Source organism: Equus asinus, chromosome 2, assembly GCF_041296235.1.
Source record: "Equus asinus isolate D_3611 breed Donkey chromosome 2, EquAss-T2T_v2, whole genome shotgun sequence".
Lineage (NCBI taxonomy): Eukaryota > Metazoa > Chordata > Mammalia > Perissodactyla > Equidae > Equus > Equus asinus.
The window spans coordinates 67,044,195-67,064,713 of NC_091791.1; the positions used below are offsets into that span (position 1 = coordinate 67,044,195).

At 54.5% G+C, this 20,519-nt stretch overlaps 1 protein-coding gene across 18 annotated transcripts in view; it reads left to right on the forward strand.

The window, feature by feature from the left end:
• The window catches only part of ZMIZ1 (zinc finger MIZ-type containing 1), a 237,553-nt gene that overhangs the window by 181,044 nt on the left and 35,990 nt on the right, over positions 1-20,519 (forward strand). The window contains exon 1 of one of the 18 annotated variants that reach the window (XM_014837226.3): positions 7,078-14,653. The exons of 16 other annotated variants lie outside the window; for them this stretch is intronic. The gene's annotated coding sequence lies outside the window, so the exon portion shown is untranslated. Of the gene's footprint in view, positions 1-7,077; positions 14,654-14,710; positions 20,424-20,519 lie in introns of those variants that run through there. One more of the 18 variants, XM_014837216.3, reaches the window with a different exon arrangement.

Here is a 20,519-nt window from a genome sequence, read left to right on the forward strand (position 1 = left end):
CTTGCCTTTGAGGAGTGGCTTGTCAGGGAGAGCTGCCTGCCATTCATTTTCCTTCAATTCCTGCTCCTTGTCCATCTTGCACAGTTTGTTATAAATTCATTTATACTGATATGTGAGTGGCTAAGTATACCTTTGACTGGGACAGCAGAGAGGGGTGAATCTGGGGGGAGGGAGTGTTCCAGGGAGGCCTCCTCAGCTCACCTGGTATACCCCTCTCCCCCCTCCCATCTTGTCTCTGACTCTTCTGGATCACTTCATCCCCCTAGGCTCTTCTCCTGGTCTGGCTCCTACTGTAGCCTTCCCTCCCCATCTCCCAGCCTGGTGGTAATCTCCCCCCAGCAACCTCCTGCTTTCCATCCAGGGCAGCCTGCTCCCTCCTACAGTTGCAGTGTGTCCCCGGCATTCTTCCCAGCTGCCTTGGCCAGCTAGAAGCCACAGTGCCTGGCCCAGTGAGCCAGGTAAGCCCACCCCGGGAAGCCTGCCAGCCACCCCTGCAGCAAGTTCCAAGAGGGGCTCACAAAGCAGGCCTCCATTCACCCGGGCCTGCCTCTTTCTAGGCTTGTTTTTTTGAGAAGTCCTTTACCAGCAGGTCGTCTCTTGAGTGTCTGAAGACTGGACTCCTAAGCTCTGGCTTGTTCTTTGGGGGACTTGTGTTCTCTTGGGAGATGATTTCCCTCTGGGGTCAGGCTGCTCTGAAGGTACTGGGAAAACCTGCCCACTTGCATACTTAGATTCTATCAGATTTGTCCAAATCCAGGTTTTAAGTGCTTTTGCATGTTCCATCTGATCCTCACAGAAGGATTTGCACATGCTTGTAATTTTATCCTTGCTTTTGATAGAGGGGTGACGTGGCTTGCACCAGGTCACACAGCTGATCAGTGAGGAGTGCTTATTCCTAGATGCCGTCTCTCCAGCCTTCCCAGACTCACAGGACACAGGCTGGGGGTCTCACTTGGTCTCTGACCTGTCCTGAGACCTCAGACAATGCCAGTGATTTGAACAAGTCCCAGCAAGCGAGCACTTGCAGGGTGCTGAGTTCTGCTTGTAGGTTCGTTAGTGCCTCATCCCCGCTGCAGCCCTGTGATGGGACATCGGGTCCTCACTGAGGGGACTCGCCTCACTCCGAGCCCTCGGGTTCCTGGCACCAGAAGCTGGTTTGAAGCTGTGTCTGCCAGCCTTCTGAGCCTGTGCTTAAGTGATGTCCTGTGAAGCTGGAGGAAGCCTGACATCCCTGAGCTCTCTCACCAGTCCTTGTGTCACCAAGGCTCCCTGTCTGGTTGCCGTGGTCACTCTGCAAAAGCCTCCGGACAGGGCCCCATCTAGAGTAGCTATATTTAGAACACAAAATTCAGTCAGCTGCCCCAACTCTGCCTTATGCTGAGAGAGGCCTCTGTGCCCCCATGGGCTTAGCCTGAGGGGCTGGGGCAAGCTGGGCAGGGCCTGGCTCAGGGGCAACTCAGGGTGCCCCTGTGCCTGGCATCCACCTCCTCAGCACTGGCCTTGAGGGGAGAGGCCGGCTGATCCATAGCCCTGCCTTCAAACGCCCACCCCCAGGCTTCGCTCCTGCCGTGCGTCTCCTGGGTAGCCAGGTGTCCAGTGGGAAGAGGGAGGTTGAAAGCCACAGAGCCCTGGACTCGAGTTCTGTCTCTGCCACTTTGTGGCTGTGCCATCTTCACTTCTGCGCCTCGCAGCTTTCTCTTTAAAACGGAAGCCCTGCTGGACTACTGGGCGGCAAAGGGGACTGTGTTATCAGTTCAGGGTCTTCAGGTAACGCTGCTGCTATCCTTGGCCTCAGAACCCAGCTGGCCCTTCGAGAAGGAAAGGGCCTAGCCTTTGTTGAGCACGTGTCACATGCAAAACTTTGCTCCAGACCTTCTGGGGCTACCTGGTTCACCCTTCACCACCACCCTGAAAAGGCAGCAACCGCTGAATCTGCCGTGTTCTGCACTAGAGCCAGAGCCCCCTGTGGCCGTGTACACTTAAATGTAACGAAGTGAGGTTAAATAAAACTTAAAACTCAGCTCCTCGGTCACAGTAGCCACATTTCAAGTGCTCAGTAGCTACACGTGGCCCATGGCTCCCATTTTGGACGGTGCATATATAGAACATTTCCATCATTGCAGAAGTTCTGTTGGATGGGCTGCACTGTGTTAGCATCCCATTTCGCAGCAGGGACATTGCGGACTAGATCAGTGGCTCGGCACACTCCTCTCCTGGAGGAGAGGGAGCTGGATGCAAACCTGGGCCCATCAGCTTACAGCTCTCCTTTATTGCCAGCTTGGATGCCTCCCCTTTCACGTACTGTCCATGGGCTCCTCAAGGGCAAGGGCTGTATTTGCTCTGTACCCCAGTGCCCGACCCAAGGCCTGCCCCAGGGGGGTACTTGGGGCAGTGTTTGCTGAGTGGGTGATGGAATGAATGACTGAATGAGCACTGCCTGCTAAAACTTAGAGGTACACTTAACTCCCCTCCTGCTGGAGGAGGCACAGAGCCAGCTGCTGAGGGGTGATGGATGGCGCCTCTCCCAAGATAAATGTGGCAGTCGAGGTAATCGGATTGTGTGTGTGACGGTCTAATTTGTAGGCAAGGGTAGAAAGCGCCAGCCATGCCTCACCCCAGCCGCCCATATTAGTCTAATCAAATGCCCAGTATCTAAATAACTGGGCCCCAGTGATGGATGATGTGAGCTTTGTTAAATGCTGTTGCCCTGTCAAGCCAAACTTCCCAAGGCCCTGCCAGGCTCCTGGGCTCTCTAATTTGTTTTTTCTTCCTTGATTATCTCTGTGTGGGGCAGGGAAGAGGGGCTAGGACTCTTCTGTCTGTCTTAAGTCTCTGGTTTTTCAGGAAGGAGGAGGAAGAGGCCAGAGTTGGGGGAGAAGTGAGATGAAGCCACCTTCTGCCTCTTCTGAGAAGCCTTCCTTTGTCGCTGCAGACAGCCTTGGGGAGCCCGACTCCCCAGAGCCCTTGAACCTGGGCCTCATCACCATGCACTGTGTCCTTCTCTTTCAGACTCTCCCGCCACCCTGGGCTAGCCTTTTCATTCTCTTAATGGTGTGTTTTGGTATGCCAGAAGGTTTTCACTTAAATGTTGGAAAATTTATCAACTTTCCCTTATGGTTAGTGCTTGTTGTGTCCTATTTGAGAATATTCTCCAATCCCAGGGTCATGGAGATATTCTCCTGTGTCATCTTCCAGGCGGTGTATTGTTTTGCTCTTTTTTTTTTGTCTGTGGTGTGAGGTAGGGGTCAAGTTTCCAGTCTGGTCATTCTGAGCTCTGAGCATCTGCCATGTGCCCCAGACCAGGCAGGGTCCTTGGAGAGACAAGAGGTAGAAGAGGCACAGTCCTGTCCTCCAGGAGTGACAGTCGTTTTGAGCTGAAGCATGTGTTCTTAAAAAGGAACTTGAGGGGCCGCCCTGGTTGCGCAGCGGTTAAGTGTGCACATTCTGTTTCAGCAGCCCAGGGTTCGCCGGTTTGGATCCCAGGTGTGGACATGGCACCACTTAGCAAGCCATGTTGTGGTAGGCGTCCCACATATAAAGTAGAGGAAGATGGGTTTGGGTGTTAGCTCAGTTCCAGTCTGCCTCAGAAAAGAGAGGAGGATTGGCAGATGTTAGCTCAGGACTAATCTTCCTCGGGTGAGGGGAGGGAATGGAACTTGAGAACAGCATGTACACCTTGCTACCCTCTGCATCAGGGTGGGATCCCCGTATACACTGCCTGTGCCCAGTGCTTCTGTGGTGTTGGTTGTCACTGTATGTCTGTATGTCAGGCATTGTTCTAGGCTCTGAGGATGTGGCCATGACCGCAGCACACAGAAACCCCTGCTCTGGAAGACCTTTTGCTCCAGTGCAGGGGGTGGGGTGTCAGATGGTAAATAAGATAAAAAGTAGAAGGTAGTAAGTGCTCTGGAAAGCGGTTCAGCGGAGGAGGGATGTAGAGGAGTCAGCTGGCGGAGGAGGAGTTGCAGTCTATAAACTGGAAAGGTCAGGGAAGCCCTGGCTGAGCGGAGGAGGGGGTGAACCACGTGGATTTCCAGGGCCAGAACCTTCTGGGCAGACATTGCAAAGGCTGTGGTATATGCAAATAACATAAGAACTCTGGAAGGAAAACCCAGAGCCATTCGTGTGATTCCCCTGGTGAGAGGAACTGGGCAAGAAGAGTGAGTTGGGGAAGACTGTTCTTCAGTACATACCTTTTTTTCTACTTCTGTACATTTTTAATCATGTGCACACATTACTTCTTTAAAATAACATTTAAAAGTTAAGAAGGGAGGGTGGTGAAATGCAACAGAGGTGGAACCATCAGATGGAATAGAAAAACTATGGGTTTGGAGGCCAGCGAATGTGAGCCCTAAACCCTCTTCTGGTCTCTATCTGAAGTGTTAGCTTTCTAAAGAGAATGGATTTGTGTATTACTTATGTAAATAAAAAGTAATTTCATTAGTTAAAAATAAATAGATCCCACTCTGCCAGTTGTTTTGGCTGATTCTCCTTGGGTAGGTTCCTTAACCTCTCTGAGCACCAGTTTCATCCTGGAAAATGGGGGTTGTGATCCTGGCATCACAGGCTTGTCAGGAATGTGAACAAAGAAAAGGGATGTGTCAAGTTTCTGCCTGGCCTGCAGTTGACCTTCCCGAGGGCATGTCCCTGCATGGGCCAGCTCTCTTCATGGCAGAGGCAGAGAGTATATCCCTGTCCTCAGATTCTCCAAGGGCTGGAGGTCCCAGGCAGGCCCAGGCTCTGCATTCCGGCTCCCACAGAGGCAGTTGGATTTGCTCTGGACTCCCAGACTGACAGCCATCCTAGATGCTTTGGCCCTGCTGGGTGGTCAGTTGGGAGAGTGCAGGCCTTCAGAGCCACCTCAGGATCCAGCTTGCCCAACTGGGGTCTGCTTGGCTGGGGCCAGCTGGTCATTTGGCTCCAACAGCCGTCTCTGCCCAGTGTTTCCTTCTCTGGGTGCTGTTAATTTTTTATGGCCTCCATCAGAGGCAGAAGGCAGAGAGCTGTTTCCTGCAGGGAGAGAGCAGGCACTGGAAGGGGGAGGTGGGAGGGAGAGCCAGTGGTGATTAAACACTGCAGAGACCTAAACAAATGATGGCTCCCTCCCCTAGCTGCTCTGAAAGAGACACAGGGAGCCAGGCCTGAACTGCAGCTGGCCCAGGCTGCTGTCTTCCCCCGCCTGCCTGCACAACTGTTCTGGGGCTGCTTCCTGAGAGCCACAGCCATGCTGAGCTATGCAGGACCTAACTCAGCCCTTCAGCCACTTGGTGCGGCAGGCCCCAAGGCAGGGAGGGCACAGGGCACACTAGCACACGAGCAAGCGGTGGAGCCAAAAACTGTGTTATGGGGAGATGGTAGTAGTTATCTCACAGAGTGTAGGCTTGAATGAGACAGGGCGTACAGAGTGCTGAGAAAACTGCCTGGCCTGAATCAGGTTCTCCGTCTGCAGTAGCCACTGTCAAGCTTGCCTCGTTACTCCTTTAGAGCAGCTAGTGAGATACCTTTACGTGCAGGTGAAGAAACCTGCCAGGGTCTTGCCCAAGACCACACAGTTCATAGCTAGTAGATAAAACCCAGGCTCACTCATTCCTGACTCCCTGCCCAGTGCTCTTTCTCCTGTACCAAGGCCGGGAAGAGAATCCGGGGTCAAACCTCCAGGGCCTTGAAAACAAAGAAAGGGTAAGTCAGCAGCAGTGTTGGAGACCATCAGCCAAGCACAGGGTTCTCTTGGCATGAGAGCTTGTGCATATTCTGAACCCACAGGGGAAAGGGAGGAATGGTTCCCTCCCCCTCCATTCATGCAGCAAATGGCACCTGAGCTCACCCCTCAGTCTAGGGCAGTGGTTCTCAAAAAGGGGTCCCCAGACCGTCAGGATCAGCATCACCTGGGAACTTGTTAGAAATGCACATTCTCAGGCTCCACACTGGACCCACTTGAAGCCAACAACCCACTGGTGGTGAGGCCCAGCGCTCTGTATTTTTACAAGCTTTCCAGATGATTCTGATGCACTGGCAAAACTGGGAACCTCTGCCCTGGAGACCCAGGTGGTTCAGTCCTGCCCTGGGACCTCACCATCCAGGACTCAGATTCACCCAGACGTCACCCAGGTGTGTTACACTCTGAGTAACAAGTGCAGCTAGGAAACACTAGATGTAAATGGAATTCTCATAAACGATTCTTATTTTCATTGCAGCAAGGCAGCTGGATATTTAAAGAAACCTCACAGGGAATCATTTCATCACATAAAGCAGCTTCTGCAAAGAGAAACGTCCCCTCTTGTTTCCTGTCCCCCCCACCGCAAGTGTTCTGTAAATTCAGTCTCTATGTCAGGTTCTCTTCAAATGCTGTCTACCTATACATAACTACAACTAGTGGATAGTGTGCTAAAAGAGTGACAAATAGTCTCCAAAATGCATCAGGGACCCCTGCAGTTTAGAAGGAGAGCCCCGTAGGACAAATGGAGGCCACTCTGGTGTTTCAAGCAGCCCGGTCATCCACTACCAAACCCTGCTGGGCATCTGGAGAGGTCGTAACTGCCGGGCATGGGTGGTTTCCAGAGCTTCAGCAAACATCCACACTCAGGGTTTCTCAGACAAGGAGGGGAGTGACCAATTAGGAAGCCAAGACATAGAAATGTGAAATGTGCAGGTGAGCGACTGCTCTTGCTGAATAAATGGATAAGAGAGAAAACCCGGTGACACGATTTTGGATAGAGAACGCACTGGAAGGTTGTCATCTCCCACTGTGCAGGATCAGGAAGGAGCATCTCAGTCTCCACTGAATGTCGCTCAAGAGGCCAGGTCATGTGCCCCTGAGCTAAAACACCTGCCTGATTTCCAGAGGGACTGCAGCTCGAGCAGGAGCCCTGCCTCTGCCACTAAGCCACCTGCCCTGTGGCTCAGGCCTTACCCTCACAAGCCTGGGGTGGGAAGAAAGGAATCGCCCTCTGCGTTTCTTGAACCAGGAAGCTGAGATTCTTGGAGGTTAACCAGGTCACCTAGCCAGGGGAAGCAGGGAAGGAGGGAGTGGGTGGGGTGGGGTGGGGGGTCCGGTCAGCGGGTTTTTCCTGAATCTCTTCTTTCTCAAAGAGCAGCGAGTGGCCTGAACCCAACTTGGTAGTCGAGGGTGTGGATCAGCTGGCAAAGTGCTGCCCGGCCCAGATCTCTCTCCTGCCCCTGTCACTGTAGCACACACCTCCTCAGTCACTCTTTAGGGCTGAGAGTCTTTCCAGGTAGTTCCTTTATAGAAACTAAGGTGTCCTGGGATTGGCACCTCCCAAGCTTTAGTCTCAGGACCAGGACCCTGGGATGGTCTACCCTGGCTTCATGAGCCCAGGCTGGGTCTAAGGAAATTGCCATTTGAGGCACCCCTGATTTGTCGCTGGCTCCTGGCTCACAGGAAGAGCCAAGGGCCTGGGATTGGACATGGGGGCCAGAGCGAATGGAGGGAATGCACAGCAAAGCCTCTCAGTGCTCAGACTCACAGCTCCCTTGGGGTCCATGAAGGTGGATGGCTGTGGTGTTCTCGGGAGTCTGGTTGACCCTGGAAAGGGCCTGGCCTCACACTGACCTCTCCTTCTTATGCTGGGAGTAGACGACACAGCCAAACTGACTACCTAGCAGGGAAGCCTCAGAAAAGTAAATTACCCAGGGAAGAAACTGATTCCTATAACCCCTCCTTAACCCTCAGGCTTCCTGAGAAGAAGCAATGGGCAGTGGTGTTTAGCTCCCAGGAGAAACTTCATGAAGAATAGAAAGCAGGCTCTCAGGTAGCATCTGCTGGAATGACGGGTGTGCAGGCTGTGTGGGTCCTGGGGACACGGCTCCTGTGGAGGCAGGGCGAGGGTGGCTCCGTTCTTGTCTTGCAGACTCAACGGGAGTGTCGTCCCATCGCCTGCAGCGTGTGGGGAGCATCCTTGCTGCCCTGTATCCTTGCCCTCATCCTGTTTGGGTGCTGCCTTGAAGCTAGATGGAGGTGGGGAGACTCTTGGCTCTAGGCATACCCCGCTATGGATGTTCTGGTCAATCCCTGGGTAGCCAAAGAGATCTGTCCTGTGTCCTTCTGGAATATGAGGACAGGTGCACAAGAGGCCTCTTGGCCTCAGTCTGTTGTGGGGGTGGCTCAGGCCCCTCTTGCCTGGCTAGCACACTTGCTTTGCTATTAATGCTGTATAATTTTCAGCTGAGGTGGTCAAGATCCCCACCTTTGCCCTGCTGCCAGCAAATACCCTGGGTAAGATGAGAAGGTCCTGCTTTGCTGCTGGCCTGCCATAAGTTCAAGGGTGCCCTGAGCCACTTACCTTGCTTTTCTGTGCTCCCCTCATCTCTAACATGGGGGCTGTGACTCCCCCACAGCCAGGTGGCTTGTGTGGGTCCAGGGGGCAAGGGGTGTATGAACCAGTCCTTCGAGGGGGTGGAGTACACAGTTGCGGCTCCCTGCCAGCTGGTGTCTGGACCTCAACACTTTGGCTGGCAGGACTCAGGGGCACCGCCTAGAACAGGGCATTCTCTTTCTGACGAAAAGCCTCCCAAGCTTGTTATGAGTGTCTTTTCACTTGAAGCTGAGTTATCCAGGAAGGCCCAGATGGTGGTGTGAGGTGGGCAGGGAATTTTCAGGCTGGGATTTTCCTAAAGCCTACAGACAGGCTCAACCCGTCTGGCATCTCCTCTTGGGTCCGAGCATCCTGCCCTGAGGCCTCTGCAGAGTGAGGCGTGGCCAGACCGGTTTGGGAATCAACCCTGCTGTCTCCAAGGTCCCCCAGAATTCAGTTCCCAGATGAGGTCACACACCTTGAGACTCCCAGCTCCTGCCAACCAGGTAGCGCTTGGGGAGGGGAGTGGGAGCGTGTGTGGAGCCTTCCGGAGGGAGGGCTCTTGAGGAGTCCCTCTCAGGCCAGGCTGGACTGCACGACCTTCAAGCATGAGGAAGCAGGTAGGGCCCGGCAGGGCAGGCCATGAGCCTCATTCACATCCTGGGCTGACCAAACCATCAACCTGGTCAGTCCTCCCTTCACATGGGGCCCAAGCGTGTGCGTGGACGAGAGGGGTGGACAGAGATGGAGAGGGACAGGGTCACTCACAGCTGGAGGGCTAGCGGACAATTCATCCCTGTTTTAACTTTCCTACTCACAGTCTGGGAGATAACAGAGCAGAGTGTGGGAATGCTCTAGAAAAACCAGCAGTTGAAACTCAGGGCACCGTACTGTTGCTGCTGGTGGTAATGCAATGATACAGCTGTTTTGCAGGAGAGGAAGATTTTCCCCCAAGGAAAACATCTCTGTTCCAGGGGTCAGCTGTCAGGGCCACCAGAATCCACTCTACAACCCCCAGGAATGATGTCTCCTGTAATTAGGGGGACTGCCTAACAGTGGCCCCAGCAGCTGAGGCTACAGAGTTCTCCCCTCCCACCTGCCCCGGGGCCCCCTCACTCCTGGGTCCTAAACACACCAGCTGTAGGACCTCAGCAGATCCACTCCCCGCTGTCAGCTCTAGGCACCTGGGCAGGGTGAGATCTCTGGAGCCCTTTCTATCTATAGCCCATACCTGGGGAGGGGCATGTCCAGGCCAGGTGTGAGGATGGCCAGCTCATCCCATAGCACCTACAGAGTGAGAAGAAGTCAAGGCTGGCCTCAGCCCTGAGAAGCGTGACCCTGCTGTGAGACCAGGGCTGATTCATGGGGCCACAGACTTCAGAGAACACAGCGCCCACCCCCTCTTTGACATATGGCCCAGAGAGAGGAGGAAGTTGTCTGAGGTCACACAGGAAGTTGGTAGCAGACTGGGGACAAGAAGCTGGGATAGCAATGAATCACAGGAATGGGAGGTGGGCGGGATGTGCTGAGCCATCTCCTGGGGATGTGCCTGCTCTCAGATATGTGGCATGACAGACTTCGGAGGATAAAAGGGAAACCATCCTGCATCAGCAGCAGGGCCCCTGCCCTGTGCGGTGACTGTGGTTGAATCATCCCCTCTTGGGCCTCGATTTCTGTTTCGTAAAACATGGACATCCACATCCAGCCTCTCGCCTGGGGATTTGTGAGACCCAGATGAGGGAGAGGTTGCAGGCAGTCGGGAAAAACGAAGGGCTGTCTGTGTGCCCTCATGATCCCCTTAGGTCCTCCTAAGGAGTAGGTGAGCAGGGCCCTAATGGTCATCCCATTTTAAAGACACACACACGTGGCTCCAGGCTGCCCTGCTGGGTCAGTGGCCACATTAGGGCTGACGCTGGTCTCTGGAGGCTGAGCAGCCTCTGACTGCCCCTGGCTCCCACCCTTCCGTGGTCATGAGCATCCTGTGCTCTTTCCTCCGGGGAGGAGATGACCCAAGAGAACTGGCAGGGAGCGGGCCCATTTTCCATTTCTGGGGACACCCAGCAATGGCAGGCCTACAGGGGAGGGCACAGTAACAATTCTGTGGGTAGCTCTATTTTCAGGGGTCATGGGCCAGAGCAGGACGGCTGTAAAGTCTGCCCCAGCCCCCACGCCCAGGCGCCACTGAGAAAGGAGTCTGCCTTGACTGGCCGCTGGCACTGCATGACCCGAGAGCTGAGTCAGAAGTGAGCTCAGTCAGGGCTCAGTTCCATGGAGGCCTCGGGTCTGCTCAGTACAGAGTGTCTGGCAGGGAAGACACTGGGTGTGGGCACAGCTGGGTGCTAGGGAGCACCCAGTGTGAAGGAGGAGGTACAAGGCTGGGCCCGAGGCATATAAACATTTTTATGATCTTGGAGATGGGTGAAAGGAAGGGTATTTTATTAGAGGAACAGCACATAGATGGGGAAAGAGAAACCTCTTAATCTTAAAGGGACATGTGCTCAAAAACAACAACAGAAACAGTAATAGTTTATTTTCATATAATCCTTCCTATATGACAGGCCTTGTACCAGCATTTTATGTGTATTAGACTGTTTAATCCTCATGACTTTAGGAGGTAGGGTAAGATTTATTATTCCTATTTTACAAAAGGGAAAACCAGAGCAAGCAGATGTTAAATAACTTCCCAAGGTCACACAGCTGCTAAATGTCTGACCTGGGATCTGAACCCAGGTGACCTGGCTCCAGTGTCTGTGCTCTTGGCCACTCTGCCATCTGGAGGCAGGAGGTAGTCAGCATTTCACAGCTTCTGGGTTTCCAGTTGAGACTCTGGCACAACATGTGCCATTTCTCACATGTCACGTAAAGCTCAGGCCCTTCCTTCATATGGGGACTTCTCATGGCAGGCCTGTGTGCAGAGGTGCCTCTGCTGTCTCCCCACTTTACAGATGAGACAGAATAGCCCAGGTCCGTGTCATCTCAAACCCCCATGTCCTCCTCCCCCTTCCCCTCCCCTCCCCTCCCAGCCCCTCCCCACTCCTTCTCTGCATGGGTTCCCACGTGTAGGCAGGAGTCTCCACTATCTCTGACCCTCTGGGCAATGGTGCCAGGACCCCTTGTTTGGGGGATGAAAAAGGAAGGTCAGAGGGTAGGAGGTTGTGGCCTGGGTGTGGGAGACAGGAGGAGGAGGCTCAGGGAGCCCTAGGTGAGGTAGTCTAGGAAGGCCCTCCGTCTTCCCCTGTGGGACAGACAGTGTTAAGATGAACACTGATGTCAATCCACAAGCAGAGAAAAAACCAGGGCTGCAGCGCCTCCAAAGTTTACGAGCTGATGTTGTTTCTGTAAACTCTTACCTTTCATTCCCTATTTCAGTGTGGCCCACCAGTGGCTGTGCATGTCGCTAAATCAGTGTCATTTGACTCAGTTGTAGGTTTTGCTTGATGACAGCACCAATCTCTAGATGCACCCATGATAGGATTCCATGCAGGGTTGATGCTCCTGAGGTCAGTCCAGGTCCCAAGGAATCGGGAGATGCCAGCAGGTTTAAAAGCCACAGGGTGCCAGGTCACAGGCACTTCGCTGATCATCTGGGTCTCAGACAGCGTACTCAGTGTCTGTCCATCTTTCCCACCTTGTCGAATATTGGGTTATCTAGCTGTGATTCATTTCAACCCATTAGTTGTGTGTTGGCTGCATGGCCAGTGCCAAACACCATGCTGGGGACCGGGGTTGGAGAAGTGAACCCCGTGAATCCCACTGGGGCTCTCGGCATTCACGCCCTCCTTACCAAACACCACATCTTTCCCCTTGGTAGCCTGGCTCTCTCACTCTTTTCTGCATCCATTGAGCATCTACTGTCTCCCAGGCCCGGTGCAGCCTCTGGGGACACAGATTGGAAACTGGTGATCAGAATACGTGTGTGGAAAAATTCCTCCTAGCCGCCTTGCAGAGTGGATTGGCAGGAGGCAGTTTGGAGACTGAGAAGAATGATAGGAGGCACTTGTCATAATTCAGCAAGAACAGACAAGGCTGCAGAAGGTGATTGGAACAGGCAAGAAGCAAAGGGGACAGACTGCAAAGATAATCAGGCCACGATGACATGTGGGTGGGGCAGGGCAGGGGCATCTGCTTGATTTGCTCCCTGGCAATTCCAGTGGGTATGGGAACAGGGACTTGGACGTGTGGGGAGGAAGGCGGAGGGGAGGAGCCCGGTGCAGAGCCCGGTTCTTTGCCCTGACTCACCAGGCAAGGCCCTCCAGATGCCTGTGCCAGGCTTCCCATCAGGAAATGGGGCCACCAGGCTTCTGCTGCCACTTCAGAGGGTCTTGTGAGCTGATGGTATGGAAGCATTTGAAAATGTATCGTTAATGTTTTTAACAGAACAGTGAACCCCGCTTGCATGCTCTCGGGAGCTCTTTCTGCCTCATTCTGCCTGACTCTTCCTCACCCCCTCCCTCAGGGTATGGTTGGAGCCTTGGCTGCTGCCTGGAGGGCCTCCTCCTGGGCACCCCTGGGTCTCAGAAGCTCCTCCTCCCCCCCACCCCACACACACACACACACACACAGAGTTCCTCTGTTCTACAGCAGCCTTTTAGCTGCTAAGATGCTCTCTGATACTGAATACGCCTTTGTTTCATTTTGTGTGTAGTTTCTCCAGTCTGCAGCACATTTGATAATTCTCTTGCTTGGCCCTTACATCCAGTCCAGGTCTCTGTACCCTCCTCCCCAGAAGGCCTTTCATCCTCCCCATGCACCCCACTATTGCTCTCATCCCTAACCACTTCCCAGACTTTACTGGGGATGAGCATCCCAGGCCTCTCACTGAACATCCCCCTGCTCACCTCCTTAGGGAACAGAAGCCTTTTTTCCTCTGGCCACATGGCTGCCTCTGGTTTCTGGCTCCTTTTTAAGCCCGAGTCCACCCTAGTGAGGGACAGCCTTTCACATGTGCCCGGGGGAGCCTGTCTGCCCTTTTGATGCTTGACTCTCAGACCCCAGCCTCTGCCTTCCCTCCACTTCCCACCAGCTCATTGTCTGCTGGTGACCCGGCTGATCTGGGGAATGCAGCTCCACCCTCCCTGCCTGGAACCCAGGCAATTCCCAAATTGGGTGTGCAGCCTCTTCCTTCCACTTTCTCTCTGGTACCTACCACAGCTGAGACCAGTGGCCCCATGCTAGTCTGGTCAACCTGTCCCCTCTGCCAGGAGCTGCAGCTACAGAGGCAAATGCAAGACCTGTCACTGTCCTCAGGGAGGGCACATCTGGGACAAGCCAGGACTAAGATGCCCCAGGACTCCACTCCAGACCTGCCCTCACTCTTACACCTGGTTTCTTTTTTCTTTCCCCTCGAGGACACTGTGGTGGTGGCGGCTGGCTGCAGGGGGTGGAGCCAGGAAGATTCTGGGGAACAACTCTCGGGAACTTGGCTCTCCCTCGGCGCCCTCCCTCAGACCTGTGTCCTGCGCCCCTCCTGATTCTCAGACATGGCGTTCATGTCCATTTCTCTTCCAGAGGAGTTCCTGCTGCCGTAGCTATAGCATCCTTCAGAGCAGGGCCCCTTAGACACGTCTGCTGGATCCCATTAATAGAAGATGCCCCCCATTGTCACACACACCGCTATTTCATGTATTGCTAGGAAGGAAAAACACACTGTCGATCACACCGTGACACGGCATCAACTGTAAGACTTGCTGCTGGCAAATGACCCTAGTGGTTTAAGTCCATGGCAAGTCTGGAATGGCAACCCCAGTGCCCTTCGTGAGTTCCTGGATGAGCTACAAAGACAAGTGCAGGCAATGGGAGCTCAAGAGGTCAACCTGTCGTTTCTTCTCCCTGGCTCGAGTCCCCTGTCCCTTCCACTGATCCCTCAGGGCTGCTGCTTCCCCTGTGGACGTGGCCATTTGGAACTTGGCTGCTGAAGGCCAGGGCCCCAGACAGTGCCAAGTGAGATGCCCAGCCTGGGTCTTGAGCTGTTCTGGATCACAAGGAGCCCCCCATTCAAGATGCCTGCCATTGGGCTGGGGAAGTACATTCTGTCCACACTGCTGGAGAGTCCTTCGGGGGACCCTAGGGAAGCCAGAATACCTCCCTTCTGGGGCCAAAAGCACCTTTCCATGGACTAAAGTGGAGGCAGAGCTGCCTCTGAAGGGGAATTGATTTTTGCTTCCTGTGGCAAGTGGGCAGACAGGCCTGGTCTTGGGGGCCCGGGGCTTGTAGATACCCTGTGCCCACCCATGCCCTGTGAGCTTCCAGAGCTGCACACCTATCCTTTTCCCTGTGATCAGAAGTGGACAGAGATGCCAAGGCCCCATAACCACCCATTGGTCACTCATCTACCAACCAAGGTCAGTAATGCTGTCATTGCAAACGTGCGTGTGTGCTTTGCACTGTTCCTGTGCTTCATCATGGTGACTCAGCTCATCCTTGCAACTGCCCTAATGAGATAGGGAGTAGAATTACCACCACCCCATTTTAGAGTGAGGAAACTGAGGTACAGGAAGGTTAGGTGACTTGCTCGGGTGTCACATGGATGTTAGATACCAAGTGAGGATCAGGTCTTGCAGGCTGGTTCTGGAGTTGGTGCTCACCAGCCCTCCCTGTGCCGTGGGATGTGGCGGTGGGAACAGGATTGAGGGGCTGCTTTTCTGGGGCTGGTGTGAGTTACAGGGTCTCTTGGTCCTCTGCCCACCCTCCCTCCCCTCCTTTTCTGGCTTTTGCTTGGATACTCCTGCAGCTGATTGACAACGCCAGTTTATAGTTCACATCCATCCTGTGAGGCAAGCAGCTCCTGTTAAGCCCATTTCACAGGTGGGAGCTCTAAGTGGTGAGACAGCCTGGGTGAAATCCACAGCTGGAGAGTGGCAGGACATGATTGAAGCCCCATCTGGACTTCAGAGCCAGTGCACCTAGCCTCTGCTCCCCACGGCCTGCCTGCCATCCTCCCTCCTCTCCCTTCCTCTCTCTTGGGGTGGTGTAGGCACTGGTGCCCATCAGGGCTGCCTTGACATCTTCAGGAGGGGCCTGGGAAGGCTTCTCTCACTCTTGAGGCACTTTACCGCCTATGGAGAATAGAGCGCATTTGCAGACGTCCCACCTGCTCTCCAGAGACCACACACAATGCTTTCAGGGACTCCATGCTTACTATGCACTAGATACTGTTTTAAGCACTTCGTAATTGTTAGTGTCATTTAAACGTCACAATGATTCTAAGGAGTGAGCTTAGTATTATGCCCATTTGATAGGTCAAGAAACTAAAGCCCAGAGAGCTTGTTTAATTTGCCCAAGGTCACATAGCTAGCTGTAAGTGGTGGAACCCAGAATGTTGAGGTCCCTCACCATGAACCCCAGGGCATCAGCTGCCTCCTAGGGTCAGGAGAGTGAGAGGCGGGGCTGCCTCCCAGTCTTACCTGGCTCTGCATGTTGTCCTGAGAGGTTTGGACTTCCTGTGGGAGTCATGAAGAGTTGCAGCAGGTGTGCTGACCCAGTCCACTGCACCGCAGGAACTCCAGCACATGGCAGGGGCTTGGCAGCTATTTGCTGAGTGAATACTGGGTGGATAATCAAAGACCTTGGTACCTAAGATGAGAATGGATTGGAGTAGGGGGAGCCTGGCAACAAGGATGCCAGTTTGAAGGGGTGCAGGAAGGCCTGGTGAGCTCGTTTTACACATTTTGGGCTATGCATGCTTACGTGTTTCATGCTGAGAAGTCTGGGAAGTGCTTGGAAGTCTGGGCCAAGGCTCAGAGTTGGTAATTGGGGTCAAAGGCGACCTCCCACCACCGGCACAGCCCCTAGATGAGGGCTGAGGACAACAAGATGGGGTTAGTGAGGGGGCAGCCCAATGGCACAGTGGTTAAGTTCACACGTTCTGCTTTGGCGGCCCGGGGTTCACTGATTCGGATCCCAGGTGCAGACCTACGCACTGTGTCATGCTGTGGCATGCTGTGGCAGGCGTCCCATATAAAATAGAGGAAAATGGTCACGGATGTTAGCTCAGGGCCAGTCTTCCTCAGCAAAAAGAGGAGGATTGGTGGCAGCTATTAGCTTAGGGCCAGTCTTCCTCAAAAAAGAAAAGAAAAAAGATAGAGTTAGTGAAGAGCCTGGCTCCCTGCCAGCCCAAGAGCCCAGATTCCTGGGTTCCCCACCCAGCTCAGCACCTGCTTGTCACAGAGACCCTGCCTCGGGTGAGGGCACCACCTGAGAGGTGCAGCCCCAAAGAGATGAGTTTGCTCCTAGCTGTGCCCCTATTCCTCTTCCCCTACGGAAGCCAGGACTCATTGCAGCAGAGGGGGCAGTTGGTACTGCTGTAGTCCTGCTGTCAGCCTCAGGAGGAGGTGGTCCCATCCAGCCTGCACTGCCCTTGCCTCCCTGGCTGTGCACTGAGCCTCTGCTCCCAACAGCCCCCCTGCTTTCTCGTTTCTGACAGGCAGAAGGCCCACCCTGCACCAACACCCCAAATTAGAAGGGATCCAAAAAGAATGCAAAGTGCAGCCAAAGTTCCTTTCCATGCCCCTCTCCGACAAGCATCGGAACCTCTCACTGCCGAAAGCTGGATGGCATTAGTTGACAGCTGTGCAGGTGGGCTGTACGTACATGGGGCTTGGGCAGCAGGAGGCCCGGCTCTGCCATGATGCACCAATTGAAGGTCCTCTGTCGAAGAGGGGAGGCTGTCACGTGCTGCCCAAGGTTGTCATGAGGCCAAGCAAGCTGCGCTTTGTAAAGGGGGAAAGGGACATGAGATCATAGCTGCTATTTCAGTCTGGTGTCCTCTGTACAAAAAGGGGGCCCTGGGGACCACCCCTGTTACCACTGGTGAGTAGCACTCATAGGACGAGGTAGGAGGCTGACTATGATGGCTGTCCAGACATAGGAGAGGCACTCCTGACCCCACCTGCAGCAGGTTAGGATGGCTGGTGTCTCTTCCTGAAATTGCCCCCCCTCCTCGCTGCTGGGTGTGCTCTGTGCAAAGCACATCAAGCCTTCCCATCCCTCGACTCTTCATGCCTGATGCCCCAACAAGTGCACAGAGAAAATAAATGCAGGACCAAAGTGGTATGCAGGCAGGACCCACCTCATTGGAGCAGGCACACTCAGCTCAGCTGTGCAGACAGCCCAGATCCAGGGACCCACCTGCTGGGCTATCTTTCTTTCCTCGTGTAATCTGCTACCTGCCTCTGTGTGTCTGTCTGTCCTCCTGGGTCTCTGACAGTACCCAGGCTCCTTTTTGGCTGCAAATCCCACATGTTGTCATTAGCCGGCATTTGCCTCCGGACAGGTTGTGTTGGTTTGCACCATCATGAAAGCATGCACTGTGTCCACCCTCCGTGCCTCTGCCTGCCATGTGTCTGCCAGCGTGGCCTCTGTGCTAGCCGGATGCTCAGGCTGGGGTCTGAGGGTGGTGCCTCCCTCACTCCCATCCTTCCCTTCTTGGTTGTAGGAACGTGGCTGTCCTGGCATCTGTGTTGTGTTGTGGCCGCCTAATACATACGTCACATTTGTTTGCCGCATCCCAGGCCCTCCATAGCCATGCTCTACTATGCCACCCACCTCTTTATTCCCTTTACAAAACACCACTCCACTAGTAATAGGAAGACAAGGGCTGTCCTTGACCAAGCAGGGGCCCTTGAGATTGGAGAAAAGCTCTGACTGCCCCCTGGTGCCCCCTATCCCCACCTGCATGTTGTGGTGGCCCCTGGGGAGGAGCAAAGGCTGAGAGAGGCAGCCATGGGCAGGGTGGGCAGTGGGTGGCACCATCTGTGGCTGTCCTTTGTGCTGGCAGCCAAGCAATCCCTCCATCACTGCAATCCGGCAGCCCTCGTGCTTGGAGTGCAAATGAGTTTCTGATGCCCAGTGCCCCCTGCACAAGAGCCAGTAACTAGGGGCCTGGGAGAAGAAGGGAGAAATCTGGAAATTCATTTCTGTTTGTTCTAGTCCCTCTGAATAGGCTGCCGCCCCATCCAGCTGCAGCAGATGTGTGCTGGGCTACCACTTTAGGGGCATTTTTGCCACAGTTTCTGAGCAGACTCATGCTCAGGGTGGGGTCTCCCCTCTCTGGTATCCCCTCCCTGTGCAGGTGCTGGCAAGGTAAGCCCCACGCAAAGGGGCAGGGTACATCTTTAAAGACACAGCTTGCCCATTGACACCTCTTCTTGGAGGGAGGGCCAGGTGCCCTCTTGGGAGGGCGCACAGGCTGGATTTCAGCCCTGCTTGCCTTTGAGCACCGCACAAGCCAAGCAACATACCCAGAGCAGCCCTGGAAGGACCCCTTCCCCCCCGCCCCGCCCCATTCCCCTCAAGAACCACTGCCCTTCCTTTGCCTTCGGCCCCTGGAACGTGGGCACCTCCTTCTCAGCCAGCTCACAATAAGACTAGATGGATGGGGTTCTCCTGCTAGTCCTAAAAGCTGCTTCCCGACCCCTGCCCACCCACTGTACTCTCCTGATAGAACTTGCCTGGACTATGAGCAGGGGCAGAGCTTGGCAGGGTCTCAGAGGGTCCCAGCCCTGCCTCTCAGGGCCTCAGGCTGATGGGGGACCCCATCTGGGATCTGGGCAATGTGAAGTGGCAGCCCTGTGCAGCTGCTCCTGGACATCACGTGTCTAGGTGTCTTCCCGCAGTGCTGGGAGAACATGGTGAAGGGTGTGATTCAGGCGAGGCCTGAGGGGTCCTCATTGAATGGAGGGGCTGGAGACCATGGCCACTGGGAGTTTCGCCTTCTGGAGGGTTTCATCTCCTCCCCTACCTTCTGGTCCAACCTCACGCCCCACCACCAGTGCCTGGGGCAAGGGCACCATCTATGTCTCTGCCCCTCTCTGACGGTGGTTACTGTGAGCAAGTGACTTTGCTTGCCTGAGCCTGTCTGCTCACGTCCAGGATGGGGATAATAGCTGCTGTCCTGGATCATGTTGGGCAGATTCGTGAAAAGTATGCAGAAGCGTGTTGTACAGCATCCAGATGGAAGACCCTGGAAAGGAGGAGATGGGCTCTGCCTCCGGCCCAGTGCCTGAGCAGTCCTGGTTCAAAAGGCCCCTGGTTCAACTTGACCCAGTTGAGTACTTCCAGCACTATCAGATCAGTCTGGCCGAAGCGCTCATGGCAGGAGTGGGGCATTGGCTGGGCGTGGTCACCCCCTTTTGCTTCCGTACAGTCTCAGCAGTTCCCCCATCAAGGCCCTGGGAGGAAGACAGGGCAAGAGTCTACTCCTCTTCTCCAGCAAGTAAACTGAGGCCCAGAGAGGGTCTCTGAGCTCCTCAAGGTCACACAGCAAGGTGGTGACAGACCACGCTTCCCGACTCCCTCCCCAAATCTCAGCTCTGTCATGCACTTTGGAAGGACTGGCCAGACACACTGAACCTGAGGGTAGTTTTGGCCTCTGGTGGCCACGTTGGGACAGTGAAGGATGAAAGAAAATCATGCTCTCCCCATACCACACCACCTCCTGCACCAGATTAATTAATTCCAGCTGCTTTTCTCTTTGCTTTTAAGGCTTCTCTCTCTAAGCCTGGATGTGGAAGTTCTCCTGTGCCTTTGGTGCCCCTAGGAGACTCCAGCTTAGCCCCTCTACCCTGGGCCACTCTCTGGCCTGGAAATCCTTTGTCCTGCCAAATGTTTGTGCCCAGCGGTGCAGGGGCCGATCGCAGATCTGACCAGAAGTCGTGTGCGTACAGGCTCAGCTCTCAGTGAGAGGGCACTTTGCGGGGAGGAGCTTCAGGGAGAACCCTGCAGGCACTCCTGGGGTGTCAGCAGGCTCAGGAAGCCTCTGGATTTTAAACCTTGTGATTTGTGGCTCCACCCATGGGAGAAGCCATTTTGAACTGATTGTCCAGAGACCGAGGGGGTGAGCTTCACTGAGAAGTCTGGGGGTGGCCAGCAGTTCCAAACCTCCCCCCACATAAGGTCTGTATCTGGGCCCGTCTTTCCCTCTCCCGTCTCCCCTTGGCACCATCTCTGCTGTCGGCTCCATTGTTTTGACTCTCCTCTTTGCCATTAAAATCTGCCCCCCTCTGATCTACTCTTGCTTTTCGGTCCTCCTTTGGTAGTGTTAGTCCCACTTTACAGGTGAGAACACTGAGGCCTCCTGAGCAGGCTTAGTGACTCTCCTGGTGTCACACAAAGGTGAGAGCAAAGCCAGTGTTGATAACACCCAGTCTCTGAGGGTGAGGGGGAGTCGGCATGGCAGGGCGTGGTGGCCAAGGTGCCCACTGACCATCC